Consider the following 19,292-nt stretch of genomic DNA (forward strand, 5'->3'; position numbering starts at 1 on the left):
CACTCGCTCGTCTTCTTCTTCTTCTTCATCCTCGGGGAAATGGCCGTTATCCACTCGCTCGTGCGGCTACGAGTGTGTGGCTGCTTCTTCTTCTTCGTCCCACGGAGAATGGCCATTAGCCACAAGGGAGATCGGCCAGGGCTATGAGGATGTCTAACTGTACTATGGCTGACGGTGACAATTTGGGGGGAGAATGTGATGGTTGGTGGAGAATGTGATGGTTGAAGCGGTGGATGTGGTGAAGTTCGCTTGTTTTGGCTTCATGGCACAAGGGCAAGCATCGTGCATGTAGTGGTTATTTGCATAATTCTTTTTCTTCTTCTTCTTCTTCTACTTCTTCCACCACTAGGAACAGTGAGCCGATGGCCGTGAGCGTGGCGTGTCTTCTTCTTCTTCAGCCTCCACCACAACATGACACCGCTTCTTTTTTCCGCATACATTACACATTTCGAAGTTAAATCAGGCCTGTGGTTGGCTGGAACAGGGCTTTACAAAAATGAGTGTCACTAAGTTCCCTTAGTAGTCGGCCCATCACGCACATTCCCCCAGGGCGTCAGTCGTGACGTTGCCCACCTCTGTGAGGCCGACAAGGGCGAGCCCTTTCACCATAACCACCACCACCGAGTCACTCTGAACTCTGGAACTGAGTGGCTGACTTTGCTGTTCCTCTGTTGCTCTGGTGCGGCAATCTCTTTTGTTGTTGGAACTTGCTTGTTCTCTGCAAGCTCAGGCCTGTCTGGCCTCTCCTGCTTCTCTCTCGGTTGCGGCGCCGCTTACCTCGCCGGTTGGTGAGACAGGCGGCGATGGTGACCGCTGCTCGTAGCGGGCCCGGCCCTTACTGGTCTGCGTCCGTCGATATTCGCTCAGTCCCCCTGAGCCTCTTCAAGACCAACGGCCTCACGACCATCCCAGTTCCAATCAAGCCTACCGATGGCTCTGTCATCCGGTCCAAGAACCCGAAATCTCTGCTTCAAGGCCTGGAAGTCATTACTTCTGAGTTCCGTGGTATCGCCGAAGTTCGCCAATATGGAAGAGATGGCATCATCTGCAAGTCTGAAAACGTCAACATCATCCGCTCGCTTCTGTCAACTTCCACCTTGGGCAGACAGCCGGTGGAGGCCTTCATCCCGCACCATCTTGCGATGTGTCAGAGGGGGGTGAGGGGCGTCGACGTCTCTCTTCCCGCTACTGAAGTCCTCGAGCTCTTCTCTGGTGCTGGTGCCCTCGACGCGTACCGCTGCAGCAGACTTGACAACGATAATCGCATCCGTACCCAGTCCGTAGTTGTGTCCTTTGCGGGACTCGCCTGCCCATCTGAAATCAAGTCCTGGCCACTCATCTTCTGCGTAGACACCTACAAGCGAAGAGCGCTACAGTGCAAGCGATGTTTCCGATTCGGTCATACCACCAAAAACTGCAGATCTGATCCCCGCTGCCGTCACTGCGGCGAGGGCCATGACGAGTCTATGAGGGGCGTCGACGTCTCTCTTCCCGCTACTGAAGTCCTCGAGCTCTTCTCTGGTGCTGGTGCCCTCGACGCGTACCGCTGCAGCAGACTTGACAACGGTAATCGCATCCGTACCCAGTCCGTAGTTGTGTCCTTTGCGGGACTCGCCTGCCCATCTGAAATCAAGTCCTGGCCACTCATCTTCTGCGTGGACACCTACAAGCGAAGAGCGCTACAGTGCAAGCGATGTTTTCGATTCGGTCATACCACCAAAAACTGCAGATCTGATCCCCGCTGCCGTCACTGCGGCGAGGGCCATGACGAGTCTATGAGGGGCGTCGACGTCTCTCTTCCCGCTACTGAAGTCCTCGAGCTCTTCTCTGGTGCTGGTGCCCTCGACGCGTACCGCTGCAGCAGACTTGACAACGATAATCGCATCCGTACCCAGTCCGTAGTTGTGTCCTTTGCGGGACTCGCCTGCCCATCTGAAATCAAGTCCTGGCCACTCATCTTCTGCGTAGACACCTACAAGCGAAGAGCGCTACAGTGCAAGCGATGTTTCCGATTCGGTCATACCACCAAAAACTGCAGATCTGATCCCCGCTGCCGTCACTGCGGCGAGGGCCATGACGAGTCCACGTGCCTGTCTTCCCGAAATGTTGCCTCTGCGGCGGGAAGTACTCTGCCGACAACCAATCGTGCCCTTGCTGCGAGCAGGAGTCTTCCTTGTTAGAGGTCATGGACTCTCGCCACTGCTCACGGGCTGATGCGGCTGCTGCCTTGAAGAGGCGCGGTTCGGATTTCGCAAGCAGAACCCAGCAAGCTGTGCAGTCCCCATTCCCTGGCGATAGGCTTCAGAAGATGATTGATGCCGCCGTCGAGGCTGCAGTCTCGAAGGTTAGAGTGGAACTTGACTCACTCTGCCGCCATGGTTGCGTCCCTCTCTTCGGCCCTCTCTGAGACTGTCAACGCCATCTCCGGCAACAAATAAGTGGCTTTATTCTCTGTGCCCACTGCTGATCCCCCTCCTCAGTCCTGTGAACCCAGCTCTGCTCATCGGCCTCCGCCCACCCTGGCCGCTCGTGTCCGGCCTCATCTCACGAGGCCATGGATGCATACTCCTCCAACCCCAAGCGTGGCCGATGATGACGTGGCCTCATCCGCGTTAATGTGGTGCAGCCCCTGCGAAAAGCCCCATGGCAAGCGTTCAAAGACGGGTGGCCGTTCGAACAGTGGTGACGACGTCCTTGCTGCCGCAGTCGCTGAATCCATACTGGGTGATGAGTAATTTGCGTGTCTTGCAGTGGAATTGTCTTGCAATTTCATCAGCTCTACCCGACCTCCACGCACTTGTCTCGAACTGCTCTCCTGACCTGATTCTCCTTCAAGAAACGTGGCTATTTCCCCGACGACCCTTTTCTTTTCCGGGTTTCCAGGTATTTCGGGTGGACGGGCCCGTGGGACGGGGAGGCGGTCTGCTAACGCTCATCTCCCTTAGCCTAGTGCATTCTGCCCGCATTGTGTGGCAAACCCTGTCCCCGCTTTGCGAAGCCCTCGCGGTTCGGGTCACTCTCCCATGCTTCGGCCCACTGGACGTCTTCAATGTGTACTCTCCGGCTGGCTTCCAGTCACCCTCGGCGTTCAGAGGTGCCCTCTCTAATGTGTCTCAGCGGTACATCGTTGCCGGTGATTTCAACTCCCATCATGTTTCGTGGGGTTCCAAGACTGACTCTAGCGGCAGGGAGCTGTGGGACTGGATATGGCGTCATAACCTCAGTGCTGCAAATGATGGATCCCCGATGTTCCTGCGTGGCACCGCAAGGTCGGTGCTCGATCTCACGTTGCATTCGCCTGCAGCCCGCCTATCTTCGTTCGACGCACGCTGACCTTGGGCTCTAACAGAGATCACCTGCCCATCTTCTTTGAAGTGGTCATACCGGCTAGACTCGCTGCTACCTCACGCTCCCTCTGTAATTACTCCTTGCAAGACAAGAACCTGGCCCGCCTCCTGCAGGGCGGCTCTGAGCTCTGCGGCAAAGCGGGCCTTTTTCACTGAACGGAACTCATTCCTCACCATCCCGAAGACCAGGAAAGCCCTACATAGGCACATTTCCAAGATCAGCAGGTCTCTCACCTCAGGGTTTCCACCCCCCCCCCCCCCGACTCTCTCGTCATGTCCGATGACGCTGCGAGGGCCCAGCTGGAAGATTCGCTAGGGACCTTGCTCTCCGCTTCCTACGCTCTCCTTCCTGCGCGCGGCAGCCTCCCGTGGCGTCGCCGTCCGACTTCGTTGCTGTTCCTGCAGAGGAACTTGCGTGAGTGGTGCGCGCTCTCCCTAGCTGGGCTCCTGGTCCGGACGGTGTCTCAGGCAGAATGGTGAGGTCCCTGTGGGATGCCCATCCATAGGAGCTCCTGAACATTGCGAACGTCTCCATCGAGCACTCGTGGATACCGGATGACTGGAAGGTGTCTAAGGTGGTTATAGTCAAGAAGACCGCCTCGAGGGGCCTGGCCATGGATAACATTCGCCCGATCGCCCTGACATCCGTCCTCTGTAAAACTATTGAGTGGATTCTGCACCGCCGTCTCTCTTCTTTTTTGGAGGCCCCTTCCGCGCTTAATGGTAGCCATATTGGCTTTCGCTCCCGCTGCTCAGTCTGGATGGCGCACGCCAACCTGGAAAGTGAGGTTTGCCTTGCGCGCGAGAGCGGGAAGATGTCTGCCCAGGTTAGCTTTGGATGTTGCGAAGGCGTGGAAAACAACGTCCTTCTCCATTGTATGGCAGCACTCAACATTCCCCCGTACATTGTTTCTTGGGTTTGCAGCTTCCTTACTGGACGATCATGCTTTTGCTCGGACGGCCGCTTCGTCTCCTCTCCGCATCCGCAGCAGAAGGGCGTCCCTCAGGGGTCCGTCCTTTCGCCACTGCTGTTCAACATTTTGATGGGTTCCCTACCTCTCGATCCGGGCCTACTCACTTTGACCTATGCGGACGATATTGCCTTCTTCTCCTGCTCTCTCTCGCTGCATACGCTGCGTGAGAAACTGCAAGAATATCTCCTCGCGCTGTCGTCCTGGATGCGCTCCGTCCACTTCACGGTGAACGTCCAGAAATCCGCAGTCCTGCTGTTCCCCCATACAAACCGGACTGGAGGAGCTTTGACCATCGTTCTGAATGTTGCCGGCCAGACCATCCGCCAGACCAACCTGCTGCGCTACTTAGGCGTCTGGTATCATGACATGCTTCACTGGGACCATCATGCCGAAGTCATAAGCCAGAAGCCTTCGAAAGGAATTGGCACTATCCTCCGCAGCGCCAGTGCCCGCTGTGGTATTCGCAGTAGCGCCCTGCTCTTCCTGTACATGCGGCCAATCCTTGAGTTTGGGTGTGTCGTTTTTTCGCAGCTCCCCGACTATCGTCTGAGCAGGCTATTCGCTGTAGAAAGAAGAGCCCTCCGCTTGTGCATGGGCCTCCCCAAGTATACAGCCAACCAGGCGCTGTAGGCCGAAGCCCGCATTCCCCCTTTGAAGAATCGGTTCCGCCTACTCACAGTGACCACCTTCCTTTCGCTTTGCCAGAGCCCATTAGCCACCAGACAGAACCAGTCTCTCAGGGATCGGACCCGGTGGATCGCCCAGAGATGCTTTCTCTGCTCAGAGAGAGGCGCTCTCTGGCGGGCCATCCATGCAATTTCTGAAATCGTCTATTGGGCCATTTTCGGTTTCGTTGGGCGTTTTGAAAGCAGAGTTGGCTACTTTGCTATTTTTTTTGGCTACTCTTCTGATTTCTCACCGAGCAATCCCGCACAACGCAATGAAACGATATTTTGCACATTTTTGAAGCACACTTTCCCAGGAATCCTCAACATACGGTTCTGAAGTGGGGTAGTTGATAAATCATGGTATGACAAAAACAACGCAGCAGAGGACGAAGACAGAAGGAAGTCAACAATACGCCTGCGTACTCTCAACTAACAGGATTTTATTGACAACACTTAGTTATTTAAAAACGCGTTGTCAATAAAACCCTGTTTGTTGAGAGCACGAAGGTGTATTGCTGAGTTCCTTTGTCTCCGTCCTATCTGCTGCGTTTTCTTTGTCATACCACCCTCAACATATTTCATCTCTTCTGCTGCCCTCCTTGGCCCCTTGGCCCCTTTTCGACTATGAAAAATATGCTTGGTTGGCTACATTTTGGCTACCTGCGCTAAAAATTTGGCTATGTGCAGCTTTTGCTATCTGGCAACCCTGGAGTTGGACTAAGAGGGTAGTTGGCAAGTTGCGGCCGCGAAGTGAGGACGGCTGGTGCCGTGGTGTCGGCTCCGGACTTTTGTGTGTCAGAACTCTGCGATGCGATGGACTGAGTGAGAACATCACACGGGAGCCGTGTGCGCCTGTGGACGTTTACAGACATTAAAGGAAACCACCAGCGCAAGAGTGTCGTGACCCGCCATCGTCGACTGTTCCACTGGACGCACCCGCCTTCGCAGAAGTCCGACATATATGTACCACACCAGTACTGTTGCACTGACGTCGTTTTTAGTTTTTGTTGCTCTGCTCAGTAAAATGTTGCAAATGTCAAACTCTTTGTTAGCCTCCCCATTTCCTTCTCGCCCAGGTCCAAATTACCCGCACGATGTGGCGTCACTGCCCGGGCAACTAAGAGCGGACTGGTCTGTCCCTACTAGGCCATCCCCTCGGAGTTGGTGACGAACCCGAACACATTCGTAACAAGTGGCAAAAAACAATGCTAGATTCTACCATCATTGTACCCCTACAACACCTTACCTTGCAACTTATGTCTTGTAAACTGGGAATATCTCACTGGAAAAGACGACACTTGTGTATTTTTTGGGCAAGCAAATCTCTTTATTTACATTTTCCATGAATAAGCAATGCTGAGACGAAGTGCAAATATAAGTGTCAACAAGGAAAGTATTTTCAAACTATTTCTATATATTCAAATGTAGATATGACAATTCTCTTTTTGTACCTCAGCACAGTACAGCTTCAAAAGTAACGAACTGTGCAGGATCGGCAATCTTAAAATACCTCAAGACACACACACATACATTGCATGGTGATGGGGTGGGCAATTCACCGCCGCTGAGGCGGTACACTGCCCTATTTCGCGTTGGGAGAGGATGAAGGGATGATGATAGGGGCTTTCAAAGAGCGGTCGCCAGACCGGTGGAGCACAAGTACTCCGCAAGAGGGTATCACGTAAAGCTCCAATAACAGGCTGGACAATCAAAGCTCCAAAAGACAAAATAGTTCCACAAAAATCTGAATAATTGGTTGCCATTGTGATGTGTACTATACTCATGAATTCATGAGTGCGGTAGAGTTCATGAATTGAACATGGCACCTCATGCATTGCCTCGGTGTGAGCACTAGAACAGGCAGCTTTCCAGGTCGCTCTTTTCGTGTTTTTCTATGGTCTTCTTTTCCTTTTTTTTTCTTTTTGCAATAGCGCACATAGTGAAACCCAAGCAGCAAAGGACAGGATGAGACAGCTAAGACACAACTGCTAGCTCTCAACTGCTATATTTATTAGCAGATTCTGGGATATACACACACATGCTGCTAAACAAATGACAATTTAACCAACAGAAACACAGATAAGAACAAAGGGTAACGTATATTCCCGCTCTCCTCATTTTCACAGGCAGCCGTTGTATCACACTGAGTGTGCCTGTGTGTCCCCTTTCAGATAACATATCTCGGACAGAGGCAGATCCAACCGCGGAATGCTTACACATGCATCTGTCTTGAATTCCTCTAAATGCATGTTGTTTATACGCAGCCTTGATCTCTGTTCTGGAAATTTAGGAAGCATGCAGAGTCCCTACAAGGCATTGAAAGTTTCTCGAGGGCATCGAAAGTTCGTCCTTGGCTGCCTGTGTTCCAATATGGCTCTCAGATACAAAGTACCCCATTTCAACACATTAGGAAACACAGATTTGTAAATACCATCTGTTGATTGCACTGTACGTACCCCCCCCCCCCCCCCACCATATATAAAGGATCATAGTGGATACTACATCTTGTGTGATTATGTCAGCAGTAACACAAGAAAACTAGATTTGAAGCCAATCTTGCTTAGTAGTAGCTGTTTTTGTGTGAAGCGACGCAATTGCTGTCCACCAAATAATTTAAACCCTATGTTTCATCTGTCAGCATGATAATTCCCTCAAAAGCAATCGTCAAAACGTATCCCTAACATATGTAGCATCAGGAAGGAAAACCAAGGGCACGGCATGGAAAAGACAAACACACACGGGCTATGTGCAGTAACGGCTGCTCTAGCTACTAAAATGAATATGTTCCCAATTAATACAACATGGATTGGTACGATACTATACGCGGAATAAAATAAGTAGTTAAACGTACAATACGTAAACACTTGTCATAACATGACAGTTTCCTTCCTGCATTCATGCGCTGCCATTCCTCCCTTTCTGAAATTGCTGAAGTACTATATTACTGCATTGTGTGGCATTACACGCTCCTTTAACAGAACTTTAACACGATTACATGCCACAAAACTAAAGTATGGTGAATATAATTTGCGGCTTTCCATACACGCCTAATGGCCGCAGCAGGAAGGCCACTGCTCAGTCGTGTTGAGAAACACCGCTTCCTGGTTGCCATGTCTAAATGAAATGTACCTGACCTGATCCAAAGTAACTGTTCTGAGTCTGGAACACATAAACAGATAAACACAACACAAGATAACACAACAGTAACAGATACGCCAACTAGCCGTGGCGAGCTCCACCTCGGGACAAAGTCAACAAGTAATGCATGAAAAGTCAATGAGTGCCTGAAATTTAACATCCCTCACTGGTAGCAGGAGGGTCCATTGTCAATCGCTGGTGACTGGCTTTTTCATGAATTATTTGTTGAAGTTTCTATCTGCCTGAGCACATGGACCGTTCATCAACCACTGAATCCTCATGAGGTGATGTTGGTTCGTCATCCCAAATAGACTCCCTTTCATGCATGTGTCCTTAGGGTTGCTCACCACTGGAAAAAATAATAATAATAATAATGACAAGAAATGGATAGCCATGTTTACTTTATAATGAGTCTACACAACAGAAAGAAGACGGTTGAGAGCGTCTAAATTTTAAGCAGACGAGACCTTCGTGCATAAGGCTGTACTTCTTCAGGTCTACCATCAAGTTACAAAATCCCAAAATATATAACACATGTTGTAAGGTAGACAGTGACGGTTGGAACAAACGTACAAATAAAAATAAAAACATATACACTAAAATAAAAAGGGGGTACGACCCCTATCCGAATCCGAATGACAACGTCCTCGCCCGATTTGTTGAACAGGGAAGGCGGAGCCTTTCTTTTTGTCCTTATGTACGGCATCATTGGTTCTAAGAAAGAAAAAAAGAAAGGCACACGCCTCCCATACTTATCAAATCCAAGGAGCGCGCGTACGTTGTCATACGGGTTGATGGTTGGTCAGGATCGTGCTATGTTGTGAAGTTCATTTTAAGAATGTAGAGAAGGAGAGGGAACACCAAAGCGTCTCCAGCGGTCTTGCGGCTGTTGCTTATCTTCCGTCAGCCCCGTGTGTCAACCAGGCGCGTGAACACGAAATTGACATCCGGATAGCTGATCCAAAGAGCGCGCGGCGTGCAGTACAGCTGCTCCGTCACATGTTCCTGGAGAACTGGGCTGGCCGAGTTGGTCCAGTGTCATGGCCCGCCAGGTCTCCTGACATAACGCCGATGGACTTTTACATCTGGGGTCGCATCAAAGACGAAGTATACAAAAGCGAACCACGATCGCCGGCTGACCAGCAGGGGAAAATCACTGCCTTCTTCTCGTCGCTTTCCAGATCCGAAATAAAAAGGGCCGTGGAAGATACAATTCGGAGAGCCCACCTGTGCATTGCAGCAGATGGCGAACGCTTCGAACGCTTTTACGCTAATGATAACCTAATCAAAGTACAGAGGAAGTGTGGTGAATGTGAAGAAATCCGTAGCATGTTGAAACAGACGAATTGAAAAAAGAAGAGAGCTGACAGGCGTTCGGTGCATACAACTCTCTCTCTCTCACACACACATACACAGGTTCATGACAATAAGGTGGTGCAGAACACTGATCTCTATGTATAAAGGCTGGATCGCGCATGGGAGAGGGGCTCGTGGGGGAGCGGCGTGCCTTCGGGCCGCCATGTTGGTGGGCCCTAAAGTGCTGTGTGTGCCCATAGAAAACAATGGGAGGCAACGGAGATTGTGAGTATTTATTGCGCTGCAAGCATTGGTCGTTGTTTGTCATCACACAATTTTGTAAGGTGCCAGTATACTGATGTATCCTAACAGTGTTTCACAGGTGTCCTGCCGTTCGATTCTTAATTACGTTATGTTTTGCATTCCGAAACTAGACCGTCACTGCAGTGCAGCGCTGAGGATTGTACTACAGCACGTTTCCCAGCCAATATTTCAATAAGAAACGACTTGAGGTTAACAACAACCATGTATATAATATCCCGTACTGCGTTCTGGACAAAAATTGTTCCATAAAGAACGGTCCGGGAAGAGATATACTCGCATGGCAGAAAGAGATCGTTCTGTAGAATCACAGCCGTCGTTTTAGCCGTGTATGCGTTTAGTATGATTTATATCAAGCATCGCCTTAGAAAGAGTCTTTTAGTAAACGACAGCGGTGCTTTGCCTCGCAAATATGGACACACCGAAGCAGCCCAAATAATTACTTCACGCAATTAGATCACACTCGTTAGGACAGTTAATCAGGTAGTGATGTAAGCTTAATCAATTAAGTTACTTAGAAAGTGGTAACACCTCCTTGAGACACAGGACTTATCTCTTTTTGAAGTACAGCCCTTCTATGTTTGTTTGCTTCTTCCTTTATTTGTTCTGATTATTTGCAGGCGCGGTTGTGCCAAACTGAATGTCCTTCTCCAGCACTCACATGCTTTTGTTGAATACAACTGCAGCGTGAGAAAAGCTACTTGGGGACGGCGTCCTGCTATCCAGTGCTGACTTTGTCATGCTTGTTATGTGGAGCATGCTCCAAAAAATGCAGTTCCACGTATGGTCTTCAAATTGCAACAGGACTATTTGGAGCTTGAAACAGTTGTGATTTTGTCATTTTGGCCCTCGTGTACCCAGTCTGTGAAACGCAAACAAAAAAGTCTAACACGATATGCTTTTGTAATGAAGATCACTGATGATGAGTAAAGAGAATATACGAGTTCAAGTTTATTCAATATTTTATATCATTCAATATTTTATGTCAAGTTTATACAATATCAAGTTTATTAAAGTTCAAGATTTATTTCTTGCACTTATGCGTTTCAGGATAAATGAACGTGCAGGGAGGTCGCAAAAGACTACATTTATTGTTTTGTGACCTTGCTACAATGGCAATGGCAATATATATTTTAGGAATGACAATGGTCAGGTACGCTCTCTCAATTTTAGGTTGGAATGAGCAATGAATAGCAACTTCCCTCCTGATATTTTCTCATATATGCTAAATTTTAAATTTAATGTGATCGAATATGTGATAATATAACAATAATACATAACAATATAATATGTGATAAATGAATGTGATCAACAGTAGATGTAAACAACATGAGTAGCCAGAGAACTGCATTCTCAATAAATAATTTTCTTCTTATAGCGTATATGTGCATGCCTATTAACTGAAACAATTATCACAGTTCCCTGACAAGTTTTAATTTCTGAGAGTGTACTGTAGAGGCTGCTTAGATACAAGGTATTATATACTGTGAATGCCTTTAAAAATCCCATGTAACACATATGCCTTTACTTTCTGGAGGTGGTAGTCAAAGTTTGTGGGCATTACGCAGGTTCTGCACCCATTTCTTGAGTTGTCGAGGCAGCTGTGAAGTAACCTGCATTGATGATGATTATTCCAATTTTTATGGTGCATCGAAAACAAAGGAAATAATACATCAGAACATTGGTTCGGGTGGCAACCAGTTAAAAATGAATATGTTGTTTAATAAATGCATTGGACAAATGTTAAAACATCAGTTTAAAACATGGTATACAATCCCTGTATCTTCTAAAAATTAAAAAGATTAAAAACTATTCTAAAAAGAATATGGGGAACTCTTCTAAAAAGAATTATAATCTCTAATTATTATAATGCTGGGTGAAGGAGCCTAAAGTCTAAGGTGTGTTTCTGATGTAAACATGTAAGAAAATATGCAAAACTGAGAGAGGCTAACCACAGTGCGTGCACTGAGGTTGTTCCTTCCTGTAAAGTAGAAACCAGTGGATGAGGAACGTGATACTTACCTGTACACCCAGCCGTATCACACTGCACAGATTATTCACTGGGTAGCCCTCATGACGAAACCTGTATTGAGAGACCACTTTTGCCTTAAAAACTGCTACAAATAGCACGACACGCTACAGATTATTACTATCGTAACAAGCTGACGATACAGCTCAGACACAAAGGCGTTATTCAAGTCGCGCCACACCACCGTTACGTAGGATTCTTTGTCACAAATCAAACCAAGGCACAAAACAATACCAATACATGAAAAAAGGTGACAATCATGGTCTCATTATGACGTAATACCGAACTTGTGCGCGAAGGTAATTCAAAGAAATGAATGTGGCACTTGCTTCCGCACAGAACACCGTGTACCATGCTAGCAATGCATGCAAAAAAGCGCTCGAGTGCTTGCACATATATTGATGACAACACTACCTGTGTAGTGTAACATGTTCTTTCAAGCATATTATGCACTCAAACTGTATTTGCCACCGGGTAACATGCAAGTGCGCTCGATTGAACGTCGGAAGAGCGATCAAGCAACTTGCATCCAGTGCTCGTTTTGGGCAAAAAGCACTTAATAATGGTCAACTAAATATACATGATGGACGCCTATTTATTCCTTGATGAAGAGTGACTCACCTGTATAAATTTAGGCCCTGTAACCTTGCCAGTACGGTTGGTACGACCGTAATTGCAAGAAGTTGCCATGATCGCTGCGGCAACTGTTGTGGGTACAGTAAGATGGCGGCCGGTTTCTTCACGCTCGCGCTCCCTATCCGCGATCCAGCCTTTTACAATCGAGATCAGTGGTGCAGAAAAACTACGAGACCGCTATCAGCGGTCATAGTGAAAACTGCCGCGTACGCACCCAAAAGCAAACAAACACACTGAGCAAAACACGAATAAAGGAAAAAGAGCGCGACCCTGAAACTGACGTGGGCAAACTGATACCTGGCAGCGGAACTCTTCTGTGGGTTCTGTAAGCTTCTCAACCGTCGTACGCGTAAGTCGTGCGTATCAAAAGAAATACGAGGCTTCGTTATCGTCGTAGGGCACATATGCCCTGGGCCCGCTCTGGCCGAGGGACGCAGAGTCGAGACAACCCGTCTTCACACTTCGAGCTTCGAGAACAGACTCCTTTATTTCACACTATCTACAATAAACGAAATCGGAGCATTGGATTACGTGAGCTACAATAGGCTGCGTTAGGCACGTACAGACCACCCTGCCTGGGAAGCGTACCCTGGCCCGTGGTATCCCCTTGCAAGTTATGACCAACATGTCAATGAGGGCAAACACACGCACTTGCAGTGTTTATGTCTGACGTGTCAGAGTGCAGCTCACATTAGGCCATCCTAAATAATGTTTCGCCCTCGAAACACAATAAAACGTTTCCGTGCATGCGGTGTTCAGGAGTATGATATTGCAACAAAATAAAAATGGAAACACATCCTGACAGAGAAACATTGGTAGATGGTTTACATAATATAAAAATTTAGCTCGCGATACATAACTCAAGTCGTGCCCATAACGCTATACGAAGCATCGTAACTACATCGTCATCAGCTTTCTTACACAATGGTTAATAACACTGTCGTAAATAATAAGTAGATGCATAGCAGTGCAACGCATTGAACAACATGTAACACTGTAACATTCAAACTCAAACTTAACCCACGTGTCGGGTAGCATATGTGACTTAAAAAAAATATAAGGATAACTCACAAAAGAAACAACTCTGGTGACCATGAAACTGGGTGCCCCCCCCCCCCCCCATTTCATTCATTATCAATACTGTCGTCGCTGTCACCATCGTCTACTTCATTCGTTTCCCGGGTAGTATGCCATAGCTTTAGTTGGTCAGCGTGCGCTGTAGTGCGGTAGATACGTTTTGATGCTTGATTCATCATTTGATGCTTGTGTTATGCGATACGTGTCACTCGGTGAGACCTCGTCGATCGCCGTGGGACCTCAGTATTTCGTCTGAGTTTTCGTAGGTTGCCCAGTATGAATTGGGAGTCGGCGAACAACAACGATATCTCCCACGGCGTACTGTGGGGGCGCAGTTCTTCGCGAATTATAACGTCGTGCTTGTTGTTGTTGCTGCGCTTCGATTGATTCCCGACGTTGTTGCCGTACTTTCTCAACGCTTTCTCCCGGTTCTTCGTCGACATCGAGTGGTCGCATGCAACTGTCGCTGTGTCTTGCATGAAAGCCATATAGCATCTCGAATGGTGTCTTTCCTGTTGTCTTGCTGCGACTGTTATTTAAGGTTATTTGAATTTGTTCGAGATTTTTGTCCCAGTCTTTATGATCAGGACGCTCAATTGACATAGCAAGGCGGGGAATTAGTGTCCGGTTTACCCTGTCAACCTGAACGTTTCCTTGCGGTCGTTGCGTAGATATCTTTGCATGAGTGATCCCTTTCTCCATGCAGTATGCCTCAAACTGTGCGGATGTAAAGGCAGTGCCCCTATCAGTAACGATGCACTTAGGCACGTCGTACTCGTTAATGTACTTATCCAAACACTTAAGTATCGCACTCGCAGAAGTATTGCGGACTGCAGTTGAAGGGATAGAGTGGAGCATTCCTGGTTTCTTTCCTGCTGGAGTCTTGTGAAAGAGGCACTCTAAGCATTGTGAGATGTGCCTCTTAACATATTTTCTCATTCCGGGGAACCAATACCGTCGTTGCATCTTGTTCACGGTTTCGTCCGCGTGACTGTGTCCCATCAGGTCGTGATGCTTTACTGTCATTGCCTTGCGGTTGCTCTTGGGAATAACAAACAACCATTTCTTGCCTGCTGAAGTTTCCTCAGTCCTGTACAGCAAACCGTGTCTCAGCGCAAACCCTTTCACTTCACCTTTTTCTCGTTTACTTCACTCTTCTGGCTTCTTCTTCAAAATCCCAATGAGGTGGCGTAATTCGTCGTCACCCATTTGGATGGCAAGAACCCGTTCTTCCTCACTGGTGGTGTACCACACGTCAAACCTCTCTTCGATGCTTTTCCCTTCGGGTGGTGAAACTGATGCGCGACTTTGAGCGTCTACGTGGCTCATCCTCGAACCCTCTCTGTGGTAGATCGAGAAGTCATATTCCTGTATACAATCCATCCATCTCGCTATCTGCGGAACCTTTGTCTTGGCTGCGTTCATATATACAATGTCTCGACAGTCGGTAAAGATAGTAAAATGAATGCCCACCAGAAAAGTGCGCAACTTCTCCACTGCCCAAACGACTGCCATTAATTCCAACCGGGTGGAATGAGAGTTCCTTTCGGGTTCACTTGTCCTGCGACTGACGCAGTAAACTAAATGCATACGCCCGTCGCTCCCTCGTTGCAGCAGCATAGCCGCCAGTCCATCTTTACAAGCATCGGTGTGTAGCTCAGTTTCCGCGTTGCGGTCATATAGAGCAAGTATTGGTGCACTCGTCAGTTCTTCCTTGAGCGTTTCAAATGCCTTCTCTTGTCTTTCACCCAAATGAGGGGCGCATTTTTCTTTGTGAGCTCTGTGAGGGGTGCCGCTTTGAGAGCGTGTTGAGGGATGAATCTTCGAAAGTAGCTGATTAATCCAAGGAACCGTCGTACTTCGTGGACATTTTTCGGTCGTGGATACTGGCGTATAGCTTCTAGTTTTATTTCTCCTGGTTGTATGCCATTCTTCCTTATTCGAAATCCTAAGAATCTGACCTCCTCCATTAAAAAGTCACATTTCTGCAGTTTTAGCGTCAAGTTTGCTTTTTTCAGAGCTTCCAGAACTCTTCTAAGTGCTGACATTCCCTCTTCACATGTTTTGCTCGGAACGAGTATGTCGTCGAGGTAACACACAGCGGTTTGAAATCTTAGAGGTCCTACTGCCTTGTTAATTAGCCTCTGGAATACGCTTGGTGCATTACACGGACCAAAGCTCATATAGAGGTACTCATAGTGCCCATCTGGCGTAATGAATGCCGTTTTAGGGACGGATTCCTCCTCTAGGGCACTTGCCCTCTTGTAGCCGCTTGCCAAATCGACTGTCGTGAAATACTCGCTGCCACTTAGTCGGTCCAACTGGTCGTCGATTACTGGTAATGGAAACCTATCCTTCTTCGTCTGTTGGCTCAGCCGCCTGTAGTCCACCACTTTCCTGAATTCGCCGTTTTTCTTTTTCACCAGAAGGCAGGGACTGCCATAGGGAGAGGTGGAGTCTCTAACAATCCTCGCTGCTTTTAACTCGTCCACTATGTGGCGCAACTGTTCTCTTTCGTCGTGGGTGGCACGATATGGTCGGCTGTAAGGTGGTTTCGAACCCTCGACCTCTTCAACGGTCATAGACGTGACGTCAGCCTTTCCTAGTTCATTTAGGTTCATGGCGAAACATCTTCTGTACTCATTCAGCATATTCACGAGTTCTTGTTTCTCTGACTGCGTAACGTTAGATCCCACCTTAACATTCTCTTGGGTTATTGGCTGTGCTGCGCTTACGTTGCGTACCGATAGCACATCGCAAGTGCTCTCCTTAGGGGTCGACTGTTGCATTAGCCTATCATCATCCTTCGGTATAGTCTCCCCTTGAGCACATATTTCAACTGGTTCTGCTCGTCCAAAGGAAAAGTCTTTCTTAATAATCAGCGGTTCGTGAGAGTCGTTGATTACGGGAACCCTGGTGTGTCCTTTTCGTACTTCGAGCAAGCAACTCAGTCTGTCTTCTTCTGGCCCAATCCGTATAGTGCATCGTCCTCAGTCACGGGATGAACCACACTGCCCGATCTTACTGCTGTTGACGCCGTCATTATGGTCACAGCCCTGCCTTGATCTATGAAAGATGTAGCGTCTACGCTTCCGTTTATGCGAACATTCTTCGTATATTTGCCAATATTTCCTACGCACAATGTGTCCTGACACCTCGGGTGCGCATCTTGAGGCTTAGATTTGCAGTCTCGCTTGCCATGGCCCGATTGCATGCATTTTGAGCAGAATTTTGTTCTTTTCTCCTTGGGACAGTCTGCTGCTAGATGATTCGCGTATTCATTACAGTTAAAACATTTGACACGTCCCTCTTTGTCTCTTGCAGGAGCCCACATTCCTCCCTTTTGATCAGCAGGCTTCTGCTGGCTCGTGGTAGCTTTTGCTGTCTTAGAGTCTGATGTTGATGCTTGCTTCGATCCCCCAAAATGATATCGGCGTTCTCTCTGAAGCCTGTCACTGCGTCGTAAATCATGCAACAAATCCTCGAGGCATGCATGCTGCTTTGGCATCAACATCTGATAAGTTGTCCTATCAATCACGCCTAACAAAATCTGTTATTTACTCTGAATATCTGTCAATCCGCAACGTTTACACAAATGCATTTTATCCATAAAATATGCCAAAATAGACTCGTCCTTGCCCTGAACGCGACGTCTCATCTCATCGAAATTTTTCACTGGGTCGCTCGTCGGCGCGAACATTTTTCTAAAGGTCAACTCAAAAAGTTCCCATGTTGGACAGTCCTTCACCTTGGTGCGGTACCACTGCGAGGCAGGTCCCACAAGCTTGGCTTGGACCAGCGTCAGCTTGGCGTCGTCGTTCCACTTGCAGTGAAGCGAGAGCTCGTCGAAGGTATCCAGCCACTCTTCTGCAAGGCGCTCGTCTCCTTCCCCATTGAAAACTTGTACCTCTTTCGAAAGGTCCGGTAGCAAAGTGTGTGGAATGGGACTTTCGTTCGTCTTGGCTTTGGTGTCCATTAGTTCCCTCATCATGCGGTTACGTTCCGCCTCTTGCTCCTTTATAAATGCCAGAAGTTGCTGGACACACTGCCCGGCCGTCGCATCTGAAGTTTCTGAGTCGTTGTCATCGTCCGCCTTCGGATTCGCATCATCGGTGGTGCTTGTAGTGGTGCTTGCGGTGCCTATAGCGTCACTTCGTAACTTAGGTGGCATCTTCGGTGAACCGTCTTCGTTGTCCCACTTGTGGCGACAGGGTAGAATCCTGGCGTACAGGGCTTGTAGAATCCCACTTCTGAATAAAGTGTAAGCTTCGCAACCGTCGTACGCGTAACTCGTGCGCATAAAAAGAAATACGAAGCTTCGTTATCGTCGTAGGGCACTTATGCCCAGGGCCCGCTCTGGCCGAGGGACGCAGAGTCGAGATAACCCGTCTTCACACTTCGAGCTTCGAGAACCGACTCCTTTATTTCACACTATCTACAATAAACGAAATCGGAGCATTGGATTACGTGAGTTACAATAGGCTGCGTTAGGCACGTACAGACCACCCTGCTGGGGAAGCGTACCCTGGCCCGTGGTATCCCCTTGCAAGTTATGACCAACGTGTCAATGAGGGCAAACACACGCACTTGCCGTGTTTATGTCTGACGTGTCAGAGTACAGCTCACAGTTGGGTCTGTAACCCTTTCTCCCCCGTGTGTGTGTGTCAATGTAACCTCCTTTCTTCGTAGCTTTGCGCTCAAACTTAGATCCGTCAAAAAAGAGGCGGTGCCAATGGCTCTCATTTCTACGATTTTCGGCGAATTTATTTCGGTAATTGCCATTGCATTACGAGTGGGGTTATGCACTATACTGAGTAAAATGACGACGGGGAACCCATTTCCGCAAAGAATACGTTAGATTGCCATGGAAAATTTCGGAGTTCAATTCAAGAAATTAACTTTCCGTCAATTACAATAAAATAAAAATGTTACAAATATGTGACAAAAGTTACTGGTAGAAAAAAATCCCTTCACCGCATGTCTCTCCAGGGCCTACGGTTTTTACTGTGAATTTCTATCAGGGTTGGTGGACCACCCTGTATGAAGGCTACCATGAAGAATCTCACTTCAAAGGGGCATGCGACTTTTTCATGAGTGACCCTACAGATAAGTCATGACTGTCTTAGGCGGTCACGTTATGTTGTTGCATAAGATTAAACCCCGAGAATAGGGAACATGATCTTGAAGTCGTGTTTTGAGCGCCACACTACCTCTTGTGGATTCGTTTTTCTGCCTGTTTACTGGAATAGCAGCCTCGTTTGGAGAGGCCCTGTACCGAGTTTTCGAAAGCGCGTGCAGCTGCGTGAGGACATGAGGGCCCTCATGAGGTGAGGGCACGTGAGGATGAGGGCTCCTGAGGTCATGAGAGCCCCCATGAGGTGAGGACAAGTGAGGATGAGGCCCCTCATGAGGTGGAGATACGTGAGGCCATGAGGGTCGTGAGTAGCCTCATGAGGTGAAGGCATTTGAGGATGAGGATGGTGAGGCCTTTCGGGATCCGGATGCCCTGAAGTGAAGTTCGTGAGGGAAAAATTTGAAATAGAATGTGAGGGTGAGGGCGACTGAGGTTAAGTTACTGGTGAGGAAAATTTGGTGAGGGTGAGTGAGGCTGATAAAGTCCGTGCTTCGTGAGGTGAGGATGAGTGAGGCAGCAGGAAAATGCCCACCTATGCATAGAAGGGACAAATACTTACAAAGCCTCAATTTGCCTAAGAAATTAACGATGAAAGATGAAAGTCGGATTGCCGGTCCAGGGCTCTACCAATTGAGCTAAGCTAATACGCCTTCTCAGCGACTTCCAAGGGTG

The sequence above is a fragment of the Ornithodoros turicata genome, unplaced genomic scaffold (genome assembly GCF_037126465.1).
Source record: "Ornithodoros turicata isolate Travis unplaced genomic scaffold, ASM3712646v1 ctg00001032.1, whole genome shotgun sequence".
NCBI classification, from domain to species: Eukaryota; Metazoa; Arthropoda; class Arachnida; order Ixodida; family Argasidae; genus Ornithodoros; species Ornithodoros turicata.